This window comes from Nothobranchius furzeri, chromosome 9, assembly GCF_043380555.1.
Source record: "Nothobranchius furzeri strain GRZ-AD chromosome 9, NfurGRZ-RIMD1, whole genome shotgun sequence".
NCBI classification, from domain to species: Eukaryota; Metazoa; Chordata; class Actinopteri; order Cyprinodontiformes; family Nothobranchiidae; genus Nothobranchius; species Nothobranchius furzeri.
In genome coordinates this window covers 62,352,491-62,364,646 of record NC_091749.1, presented here as the reverse complement: position 1 = coordinate 62,364,646, position 12,156 = coordinate 62,352,491, and the positions used below count along the sequence as shown (strand labels likewise).

Below are 12,156 nucleotides of genomic sequence, written 5' to 3'. Positions count from 1 at the left end.
AAACTTCTATAAATAGATTTATCCAAGCGATGAGAAAGTGCTTCTGTTTTCGTTTGTGTTTTCTCTTTTTCTTTCTTTCTAGTTTTGACATGCAAATGGATCACAGAGACATGTTGGGAGCTTGTTTTAGTATTAGCTGCAAAATTACTTTCTCTTTTGTTCATACCGATGTCGCTCTGTTTAACTCCGAGGGCTCCTGCAAGCCCCTCTTCCCCTGTTTCACTCCGACTACACACCGTGTCTGACATACTCTCCCTGAGAGCTAAGCCTTTCAATTTAGATTTCAATTATCATGTTAGTTTTGTGATTAGACTTTAGTCCTCCAGGAATCAGACCTCTTTGCTCCTCTCTATTCCACTTCCCCTGCAATCACATCCCATCTGATGAATTGCGCATATAATTACGGAAGTTATTGAATATGCAGATCACTGCTGACTCTTGGTGTGTAGTTCATAATGCATCAACTCTAACTGCATCAAACAAGAGTGTGATAAGAAACACTCTTAAAACGAGAGGGGTAATGTATGATAGTAATCAGATAACAGAAAAGTGCATCAAAACAAAGACTGTGTTGTACGTGTGTGTGTGTGTGTGCGCGCGTGTGCGTGTGTGTGTGTGGCCTAAACAGGGACTTTGCCGTTGTTAAAAACACCACAGCTCAGACTAATCCGAGCAGCCAGCTGGACAGCACACAAGGTGCAAATCAAATCAAGCAAAATGAGGTATTTCCCCAATGTTACAGTATGTTGCTACCATCATACTCGCCATCCCATGATGCAATTCCTCAGAGGTTTTCAACAGAGGGAGTGAAGCACTTAACAGGCACACCCACAGGACAAGGATGTGGGAAATGTTTAAACTTTTGATAGCTTTTAGAGAGCTTTTTCTTGAAACTGGCATGCAGGCAAGCAGACCCAATGTTTCTCGTGCTAACGCTTTGGGTTTTGCACTCAAAATATGGGAATTTTGTTGAATCTTTTCAGTAGGTCCCCAAAAAATTGCCATTTTCATTCCACGTGTAGCTAGATCTCCCGGATTACAGTCTCACAAACAATAGTGGGAATGTGAAGAGACCAAGTTGTGTATTTTTAACTGGTGCTTTAGTGATGCAGCTGCCATGTTTGATAGGCCTTGGTGGGTTATGCCCTGTTGACAGCAGGATTAAGAGACTGCACATCATCTGTAGGCATAAATATACGAACAAATGAAGGGCTGCCTGAAATATCACATTATACACTTGTTCAAAAAATGCTTTATATATTTTTCTTCAAATAAACAGCTTACCCTTTGTTAAACCCTGTTAGGGTTTGGGACACCACAGAGCGTATTGGAATCCAACTGGTTGCAGAGGCATTGACAGAAATCTGACCAAGTGAATGATTTACTAAAGTGACCGCTGAAATTTAACTAACTTTTACTGTAAAAAGTGCGACGCAAGTGCACCGACCTTTTGTCAAGTTTCATCTATTGTTTGCAGAAAGGTTACATCCTCCACAGGCTGTGAACGACACATCTGCTACCTTCAGGTCACTGGAGAGCACGTACACAGTCAGGGCTATGGCTGTGTGTGTGTGTGTGTGTGTGTGTGTGTGTGTGTGTGTGTGTGTGTGATGAGGTCATGCTTAGCTACAGTTCCTATCATAACAAATATTTGTCTGTCCTTCACTCTCTATTTGTCTTCTATTCTGTCTGCTTTGTTTATTGAAACGTATCTCATGTGGATTGACATTTCCAGAAAATGTATTACATAATTTGTCTTTGTAGAAACTGAACACCGACTGTTACTTTATTCAAAAAAAATTATATTTGTAGATAAAGATTTATGCTCCTGGATTTCTTTTTAACAAATTAATCACTAAATAGTTAATGGATTAGATTATATTGGTGGAAGTGAACACATTATTTAAAGCCTTTAAGTCATTTTTTAGATTAAAAAGTAGATTTTTAGAGACAATTGTTAAAATTTTTATTTATTTAATGTTTTGTCACCGCTTTTTGAATGAGGTCCTTGCTAAAAAGAAAATAATGGAGAATTGTTTAAGATGACCAAATTATTTCCGTCTAGCCCAGGGAGTGAAGTGAAGCGAGCTGCCTCCGTGCTCCGTAGCTGAGGCCGAAGCGTAATGAGTGTGGTGGCAGGAAACCACAACAGAGCCGGGGAAGGAGGCTGCCTAAGAACCAGAGGCCTGTGGCCCACTTCCAAACACACACACACACACACACACACACACACACACACACACACACACTTGTGGCTTTTTAAGAAAGCAATTTAGTTAATGATTTCATTTTGGAACCATGTCGCGGTGCGAGTGTCGTCTGTGCAAACCAGGAAAAAAGCATAAGAAATCTAAACGGTATTCATAAACTTTTCTCTTTAAAAACACACAAAATGACACAGGACTGAGTTTAATTTTGTTTTATACTTTTCTGATAACCGGCTCCAGCTGTGGACAAGTGCTGCGAGGACTTGGTGCATCCGAGTCTTTGGGAGCAGCCGACTGTTGAGACATTTTGTGTTTCAGTCAGCATTTAATCCACTGCAGCGCCCGATTCCTCAGCCTGGAAATACAGCACACTTTTCTGTTCTTTTCCGTCAGCTCTCTGATTTTATTAGCGCTATGTTTCACATTCATTTACTCAGGTTTCCTCAGCGCCGCTCAATGAATGAAACCATTTCAGCATCACTGAAACAGCAGCATGTACATGGGCGCTGTGAACCAAATTTGGAGGGCAATTACTCAGATCAGTGGCCGCAGCAACTGGTTTTCCTCTTCAGATCTCTCTTTTCTTTGCCAGTCCCGCTTTCTTCCTGTATCAGACGTCAATCACACGCGGTGAGTCTTAACCACCTCCGAACCGAGCCGGTTACCAAGCCGTTCATTTGGTTCCTTCGCTTTTGCCAGGCTTCTTCTGACCTGTCAGACTGACACACACTGTTGCCCATGCTTTCTATTCAGCCGGGGCAAATTAATTGGTTTCAGCAGTTTAAATCAGCAATCAATGTCAGTTTCCAACATAATAAGCCTTAATCATAAATCTTTGAGGTGTGGCTTGCCTGACCCCTATTCATCATGGCTCAGCTAGATGGCCTCATCTGGGTGGAGCAAACGAACTAGCCCTGTTTTGATTTTCCAATTGGTGTGTCACGTGAAAGGTGGCTACTCTCCACACACCCTGCCTCTGTCCTAGATCGTGGGCTCATACACTATAAAACGCATGAGGGGTTGAAAATGAAAAGTGGAAAAATGTCCAGTTGTTTTATATGATGTGTACTTTTCTTTTGTACGAGTGTTAATGCCTTAATTTATAGTTAGAAGTAGGCAAGGCAGCTTTATTTGTGTTCCACTTTTCATACACAGAAGCAGATCAATGTGCTTCCCACGTAGTCTGACCAGCAAAACTCTCCTATTCAGATAACCCCACCCCCTGAGAGTTCTAACTGAGCCAATCAGCGCTGAGCAGCGTACGTCACACACCGCAACGCTGACTTTCTCTTAAACATGACGTCTAATGTGGATTTTGATGCGGCTCTTTCCTCTGTTCTAAATGACTTGGGGCCTCATTTATCAAGCTTGCTTACGCACAAAACGGGGTCAGAAAACTGCGTAAGCAACTTTCCACGCAAACTTTGGGATTTATGAAAGAAAACTTAGCGGAAAAATGTGCGCAACTTTAAGTTGACTAAGGACCTGGCTTACACACATGCTGGACATGGAGAGCACCTGCAGTGCTGCTGCTGAGAAGGGTAAAATTATGAAATCCTGCAGCATTATCACTTGTACTGCTTCGTTTTCACACAGAACAAGACCCCCCACACGCACACACACGCGCGCGCAAGCGCACACACTCGGACAGTCTGAAATGCAGAATACGGAAGACAGAATGTCATACATCTGTGACAGTGTAAGTGTCCTGTCACTGACCGGATTGATCTTGCGCCCCGGCTACTTGGACAAGGGAGATCTCTGATTGGCTGACTGGTTAGCGTGTGTGACTTTCACCCGGGAGTCTGGGGATAGAATCCTGATTGGACCATTTTCTTTATATCGGCCACAGATCTCTCTGAAGAACTCACAACATTGACGGCTTCAGCAAAGCTGTGCCACTCTGATGATTTTATCTTATTTGTTATGCTACTGCTGTGACCTCCAAAAAGCACTTTCTTTCATTTCTCCACCTCACCCGCAAGTACCTCAATTCTTGCTTCTGTGAAATTGCGCTTCCTTGATCTGCCTTGATCTACGGTCGCCATGTCATTGGCGGAGCGCTGCAACAGCCTGCTTATGTATATGCATGAGCTCCACAAGACACTTTGCATTGACTATTTATGGCAGTAAGTGGGAGTGGTAAGGGCGGGATGTGACTAAAAAGCAGCTGAGAACCTTTCTCGTTAGTCTCAGATTTATGAAGCGGAGATTGCGTGCAGCTGTGCGTACTCCATGTTTGATAGATCACAAACCTTCTTGGCGTAAGTACTTTTTTTCTGCTTCGCTTAAGTACGATTTTAGTAAGGATTCTACGCAATGTTTAATAAATGAGACCCTTGGTCTTTAAAACCACAACAAGTAGAAGCGCTAAAAACCTTTCTTCTAAAATAAGATGTTTGCACCATCACCAGACGCCATTTTTGACTACACCGTCACATGGTAAAGTTGGCATTTCTGCCTTTTTTCTGACTGGTTCTTTTGGAGCTGGCTAGTCCCGCCCCTCACGTGGCTCTCTGCCAGTGAGGACGAGTCTGGCAGGTCAGGCTATTAAATGATGCCCAGTTGTTGAACAATCGGCGGCTTTGTAACACATAACCATAAAAATCTGTCTATGTCTTAAATAAATGGGAGCTGGTCCAAGTCACTGGGCGACACCATATTAGATGCCGTGTTTCCTTCTATGGGAGCCCGTGAGGACAAAATTAATTATTAATTTGTAAGAAACGGTTACAAAACTTTTGTCATTCATAAATGTTGTTTTACACATTTACCTCTTCACTTGTTGCCAGTGATGAAAGGAGTGTGTTTGTCATTTTGATGAAGGCTGCGCTCCCAGGGATTCTTGACCCTAATGGGCATCCGTTGGCAAGGTCTTATTCAAACACAAAATTAGAGCATGCTTAAAATGATCTAGTTATGTACTGCCCCCTATCGCCTGGGAAAACACACATTGCCACTTTTAACTTAGAAAGATGGAATAAAAGAAAAACAACCGCTTGAATTAGAAATTATTTCTTCAAATTTCTAATAAAAAAAGGAAAAATGACTGCTTTTCTACTTTTTAGAAGTTGTACAAATATCAAAAGTAGGATATGCATATGAAGGTAAGATGAAACCCAGCTGAAGTGCTACCACAGTTTGACACTTTAGCTGTAAATAGCCTCTGTTGGAGAGACCAATAAGGTCCAGACAACATTTCCTCATTAAATAAGAGTCAGTCAACGAGGCAAAGCCTTTCCAGCTCTTTGCTATAATATTTAATTAAAGTCCTGAGAATTTGGCTCAAATGTTTTAGCTCATTAACATTTTCTTCTTTTTGTGTTCATGCTCTCAACTTTTTGTCTCTTTTGCAGTCATGGTTGTTGTGTTTGGAGCTGCATCCTGTCACTTCTGTGCTAGCTCCCCTCTGTCCACGTTTCTGTTTTTTTGGCGACTGAAACATATTTTTCACTGGTGTCTGCTGAAATTCATTCTTCGCCTCATAAAGGAACTTAACTTTATAAATGACACAACGGACCTGGACTGAATGGGGCTTTGTTTAAAGTAAAAAAAAAACGGTGCCACTCTATATGTCATCTGTCACCGCCGCTTTTCTTTCCTTCAACAATGCTCGATTGTTTCCGTGAAGATTTCGGGTCGCATGAACAGATGATTTCTGTATATTAAGTTCCTGCCAAATTCCAATCTCTGTTTTCCTTCTTTGGCTCACAAAGGCCTCATAACTTTTTTGTCAACTATGAGGCAAACCACAAAGCTCCACTGTTGCTCATGAAACAGGCCTGTGTTGGTCGATGGCTTGACTTGCTCTGAGACTTACTGAAGTGCTTCAGTAGCAACTGGTGGCTTATTTGGTAATAAGCTTTCCAGAAGAAAGAGAAACTTAAAAATGGGATAATCAAATAGTCACTGTCCTCTGGTGTTTGTAGAAAAATATCTAGCTGATCATTTCTTTGGAAAAATCTGAAGTTGAGAACTAGTTTGGACATTTATTTTAAATTTTTGCAAAAACTGGGATGCTGTCATGCCTTTAAGACATGCGAGTGGGGCAAGGCACTGAGAAAAGGCCCCAAAATCTGATTTCTAAGACAGTTAAAAAAGCCTCACTTTTGGACATTGTACGTTATTTTTAGTCTAAGAAGAAAAATAGCATCCCTTATAAGGAAATATTCTTAAATCTAATCCAAATGTTTTTGTTTTCAGTAAAAAAAAAAAAGTAAACTGCTATGAGGTGGTTAAAGTTGCTGAATTAGCTTTTTCTAGCCCGGCAAACTTCACGTCCCCCATCAGCAGATTCTTTCACACAAAACAAGAAAGTTTGGATCATATTTAAAGGGAGACTAGGCAGTTCAGGCATGCTTTTAGCACCCCCTAGTGTCCGTTTGTATGACAGAAACCAACCCTATCTTGTCGCTGCATTTTTGTCTTTTTAACACCTTAATCTAACAGCTGAAACGTCTCCCAGCCTTCCTCTGTGTCTACAGGGGCAGTTTATCACCAAATTAAACAAATCACATGTGTTCATGGTCTAAAACATGCAGGAAATGTGCTGAAACCAGACTGCAGCGCCAGGTATGTCAGCTAAATTTTTTCCAATTCCCAAAAGTTGCAAGTGGGATATTCTGGCCACAGGGGGAGATGGGGCTGGGTGGCATTTCATTAAACCTGAAAAGGGTCATTTTAGCACATACTGGCTCAAAAAAATGATTTGAAATAGTACCCCTTTAAGAACATTTACCTTGTATCAAGTAATTCTAGAAATCTCGTTTTTTTAGACTAAAATTAGACAAAATGTCTAAAATTGAGGCCATTTTACTTTCTTAGAAATCAGTTTTTGCAGTAGGAAGTATTTTGAGTGCTCATCGACCCTTCCCGATTAGACAGAGACTTTTAAACACTCTCACACCTGCATCAGACGTTACTTTGGTTCGGGGTGATGAGGAGCGAGGCGAGGACACCCACCACGCCGTCGCCGCAGCTGCACAAGTGTTTAAAGTGAGACACAAGGCATCTCCTCCAGCAACATATTATTGCAAATAATTTGCCCTGCAAAGTAATTATCAATGCTCTGCTCAGTATGTAAAGTGTGCACTTCAGGTGGCTTGCTTAATTTGCTCTGGGTGGCTATCATCGGAGTGTGGTTTTTACCCGTGGCAGCCGCAGCGGTTTCTAATGGAGATGGTACCAGGAGAGAATGTGAAGTGAAGCTGGAGTGCCACTGTAATTGAGTTGACTTTTTGCAGGGGAAGGTCAACAATAATGGAGCAACAATTTAAACAAATTCATTTAGACAAGTCTCCTGTCTCTGTGAGCTTGTGGAAACGGTCCTTTCTCAGCCTTTTGCTGTGTTTTAATTTTCACTCGAGAGACTGAAATAAGTTTGCATGCCGCCGCCTGAGACTGACAGGTTAAAAGCAGCTGTCTTTTATTTCAGCTTGCTTTGAAATCGCAGGCGTTACACAATAGACAAACGTGTGTTAGCCTGCACGCTGTGTGAGCAGGTGGAAAAAGACGCCGCGCGCTGTACACAGCCCGCATCACGAGTCGATTATGTATCCAGAAACCTGGCTGCCGCACAGCGGGGCACAATTACAATGGAGGGTGATAATTTAATTGTGCTAAACGGTGAATTCTGTGTCAGTGCTCCTCCAGCTGGGAGCTGTCAGGTAGTTCTATCTCATTATGGCAGGTGAAGAACCCAGAGGAACCCAACCATGACACCTGTTAGAACACACAAGGAACCCCTGAAGGGAAACACACAGATGATTTTCCCACTATCTGACTCACTCACTCTCTCACACACACACACACACACACACACACACACACACACACACACAGAGGTGAACACACGCTCATGCACGCACGCTCGGCGTAGGATCTTTATGGCACTCCACCTCACTTTAAAAGATTAGCTCTTTCTGCCTTTTATTTATTGTTAGTTTTACTGAAAGTGTGCACTTCAGCGTTTCTGCACGTTTTGAAGCTATGCAGAAAAAGAAAGGAAGAATAAACACAGATCTGGTTGAATGAGAATAACTTCTTCAGTGACTTGAAGTTGTTTTTTTTTTTTGCCTTTTGCCAGAGCAGCACTCTGAATTCAAAATAATCCCTTTTCCAGCGGATTTTATTTGTCTCCTTCAATAAATTCTGATTTCCAGTTTCAAACCACTTTTTGAAAAAGCCAGGAGCAACTTTATTTATTCAGTCAAACTACCAAACATACCCCCATGCCCTTTATCAGAGGAACACTCCCCTAAGAGAGCGCACTTTGCTGCTTTTATTGATCACCGTCTTCTTCGTTTTTTTAAATCCGTTTTTATATTTTATCCTCTGATCTGATACGTGAACACGGGGGCTTGTGATCCTAACCTGAATGTGCACGACATCAGCAGTGACCCAGACAAGTGTGCAGGGTGGGTTGGTGGTGGTGGGGGGGTGACGGTGTGGAGTTACTCATCACCATTGTCTATAAAAGGTAAACAGTGTGAAAGAGCAGATCCAGCGGCTGAAAGCCGGTCAGACCCTTTTATGATGAAAGAGGAAACGGGATAGCCGGGGACACGTGGCCCGGCAGTCACAAGACCCCCCAGAGACGAGCGGCACGCAGCACCCCCACTAATACTTACCAATTAGGCAGAGGTTGTTTTGCACGATGATGAAACATTATCTCAGGGAACAATTCATGACTCAAAGCATTCCAGGCCATCTGAGCCCACGGCTGGAGAACTCAAGTCCTAATCCTTCAAATGTGCGCAATATTGTCAGCTATAAATAGACCACGCTGCTGTTTTATCTGACCCTGTCTCGTCTCAGGTCCACGTCTTCAAAGTGACTCGCGCTTTGTAAGAAGGACAAATGCCCTCAGTGCCCTGTAATTAGCGACCTGACCTGTTTGGCATGTTTGTATTTTATTTTATAAACTAGAATTGGAGCCCGTTTTCTTGCAAAACGGATGAAATTATTAATGTGAGGAAAGTTATTTCAAGAATACTCTGCAGTTGCACAAACGGGGTTGTTTTTGCGGATGTTATTTTGCGAGCATGGAGGCCAAGAGTGTAAACAGCGCTATTCCATCAGAAAATATGATCAAATTCCACATGCTGCAACTGAATTCTGCTCCCCTTTTTCTTTTTTTAATGCCTCATCAAAAGGCTTTGTTGTGTCAGTGCCGATCCATTGCATGCACACACACACACACACACACACACACACCCTCTCTCTGCTTTAGATCTCAGAGTTGTGTGATCCTAAATATGAGGAGTAAAATACTGTACGGCTGCCCTCAGATATTTTCAGAGAATTATTGCCACACTTCCCCTTTTCCCTTTCAATAATATGAGGTGGTATTGTATGGGGCTTGTCAGAAATGGGGGTGGGGCAGAAGGATTTCTGTGCACTCTTTAGCTGCCTGAGCGCAGCCCTCCCAGCGCTGCTAATAAATTATTAACTCTTGCTGACAAATACTGTTATGGAGCCTGCTGCAGATCTGTTGCATTCTTTAACAAGACTGCTGTAGACACATGTTACAGGAGGATGGAGTCTCCACTGCTCCCCGTCTTCTCTCCTCGTCTATCGTCTCTTCTCGCTCACGCCTCAGCAGCTTGACTGATGGCTGGAGACCAAAGTAAAAGTGCCTCAGAGACTGAATATTTTAGTGGTTAAAATAATACCACTTGATTTACTGTGTAATACAAAAGCAGTGCTTTGTTTCGCGCTCTCACCCCACTGAAGACGAGGTGCTCGTTTCGCTTCAGGCTCAAGCTTTTTGGGAGCATGAATAAAAAATACGTTAAATTCTACACAATCGGCCCATACGCACACACACACGCGCACGCACGCACGCCCGCACACATACGCACACACACACACACACACACACACACACACACACGCGCACGCACGCACGCCCGCACACACACACACACACACACACACACACACACACACACACACACACACACACACATTCCACTTACATTCACAGCCTGAACTTTGCTCTGACTCTTGATATTCAATTAACAGTACAGGATTTGGAGCTCAGCTTGTATTTGATATAATTGCAGGAAACAGTTTAACGGCTGATTAAAAGCCAGAGTGAAGTCCTACTAAAAACACAGCCGACAACACTTGGAAAGACAGACAGGCAGACGAGCAGAACAACACACTCACACATCTACTCTGTTGGTAAAACGTTTCCGCTTGAACTTTTTTCCAAATACTGTTTTATTTTCTCACGTTGTCGTAAATGTTTCTTTATGCTATTCACACAAACTTATGAATCACTTAAGAAAAAAAAGTCCAAATTCTGACTGTCAGACCTTGTTCGTAATGCACCCCCTCTACATTTATTGTATGTAGACGTGCAAGTGCTGAAGAGCTGTCTAACTGTTTACCGTGACACTCTGAAAGACGACCGGTCCTCACCTGAACAAAGATGGCGACGGCTCAGGATTGGCGCTCGTTTGAAACGGCTTTGGCGTTAACTTTGGAAGGTTGATTTAGGTTTAGTGATTTAATCTTTGGCTTTTCTTACTTTTCTTTTTCCATCTTATTCTTCATCTTCTACGGTGTATGGCTGATTTCTGTCACTATGAATATGTTTCGTGACAGTTTCTCTGATTGGTCCTAGCGCATTGCATGCAGGAACATTTTGAAAGACAACCGTAGAGTCCATCCCTATGACTGAACAAAGATGGCGGCTCAGGAATGGTGCTCGTTTGAAAGGCTTTGGCATTACACTTGGATGCTTTAAATTTGGGCTTTTCTTCTTTTTTTTTCTTTATCTTCATCTTCTTCAACTGTGAATGGCTGACTGCCCCGTTGTCTGATTTCTAATACTATGTTATGTTGTTAGCTGCTCTGATTGGTCCTGGCGCTGTTCAACTGTGTGCAGAGACAGTTTGGACGGGTACCATAGACTCCGCCCCTACTGAACTCTCAGTCGTGGCTAGACTACATATTTCAACAGATAGGATAGTCTTATAGGCTAGGACTGATGGTAATTGCAGATGACACCTTGTACACAGAACTGTACCCATTGCACGGATAGACATACCCGTAACCACGTTTTTTCCTGGTCCGAAGAAGACTGATCTCTCTGGTTTTAATGGTCAACATCCTCCAGTAGAGGAAAAGGAAACAGAGCAGCAACAGCTCTGGGAAAAAAAGCAGATTAAGAGCTAAATATTCTCCAGCTCCCTTTTCCCACTTCACTTCATAGGAAGGTCATATCATTCCCTTTTTAATTTAATACCAAACGCATAATTAGATTTCCCGGTGCAGTGTTTAATTTCACTCATTGTAACACACAGCATGAGTGCGGCCTCATTAATTGTGAGAAAACAGTAGAATCGGGCGTATTAATTGTACGCTAGAAAAAGATGGGCTGTTAAAAATAGATTAAAAAATGCAGAAATTAGAATAAAAATTGGTTTTCATTGTACCTGATTAGTCAAGTGCACTTTTCACTGTAATGTTCATGAAAGCATTTGATGGGTTTGTAAAAGCAGTCGTCAGTTTTTGGTTTTGAGATCCTTCAGTTGCATTTGTTTGGCTGCAGCGACTGAAATGCTATTAATTCTCTCATTTGTTTTGTGAAAAAAGAAAAGAAGTGTAGGTTCATGGCGCCTAAAAGCTTTTGGTTGAACATGTGAAAGAAACTGGAAGGGTTTGCAGAACAGAAATACATTTGTTTGGCTAATTAAAAACAATTAAATAAACATGTTTACAGGTGGTGTAGGAAAGTAAGAAATGAGGAAAAAGTGACCTTGCTTTTGTCCTTTTGGAAAACATATCTGGCGTTTCACTTTTAATCAAGATTCCTATTGGTTGACCTGCTGTCTGAGTTCCTATCTCGTGGTTTGGGCCAGAACCCGAGTGGGCAAAAGTCCAGCCTCAGTTCAATTCACCCCTCAGTTTCAAACAAAAGATCAGGGAACCCCGCAGA

General features: G+C 42.3%; 1 protein-coding gene across 2 annotated transcripts in view; it reads left to right on the top strand.

The window, feature by feature from the left end:
- The window catches only part of sox6 (SRY-box transcription factor 6), a 150,989-nt gene that overhangs the window by 37,261 nt on the left and 101,572 nt on the right, over positions 1–12,156 (top strand). The gene's annotated exons all lie outside the window — the stretch shown is intronic.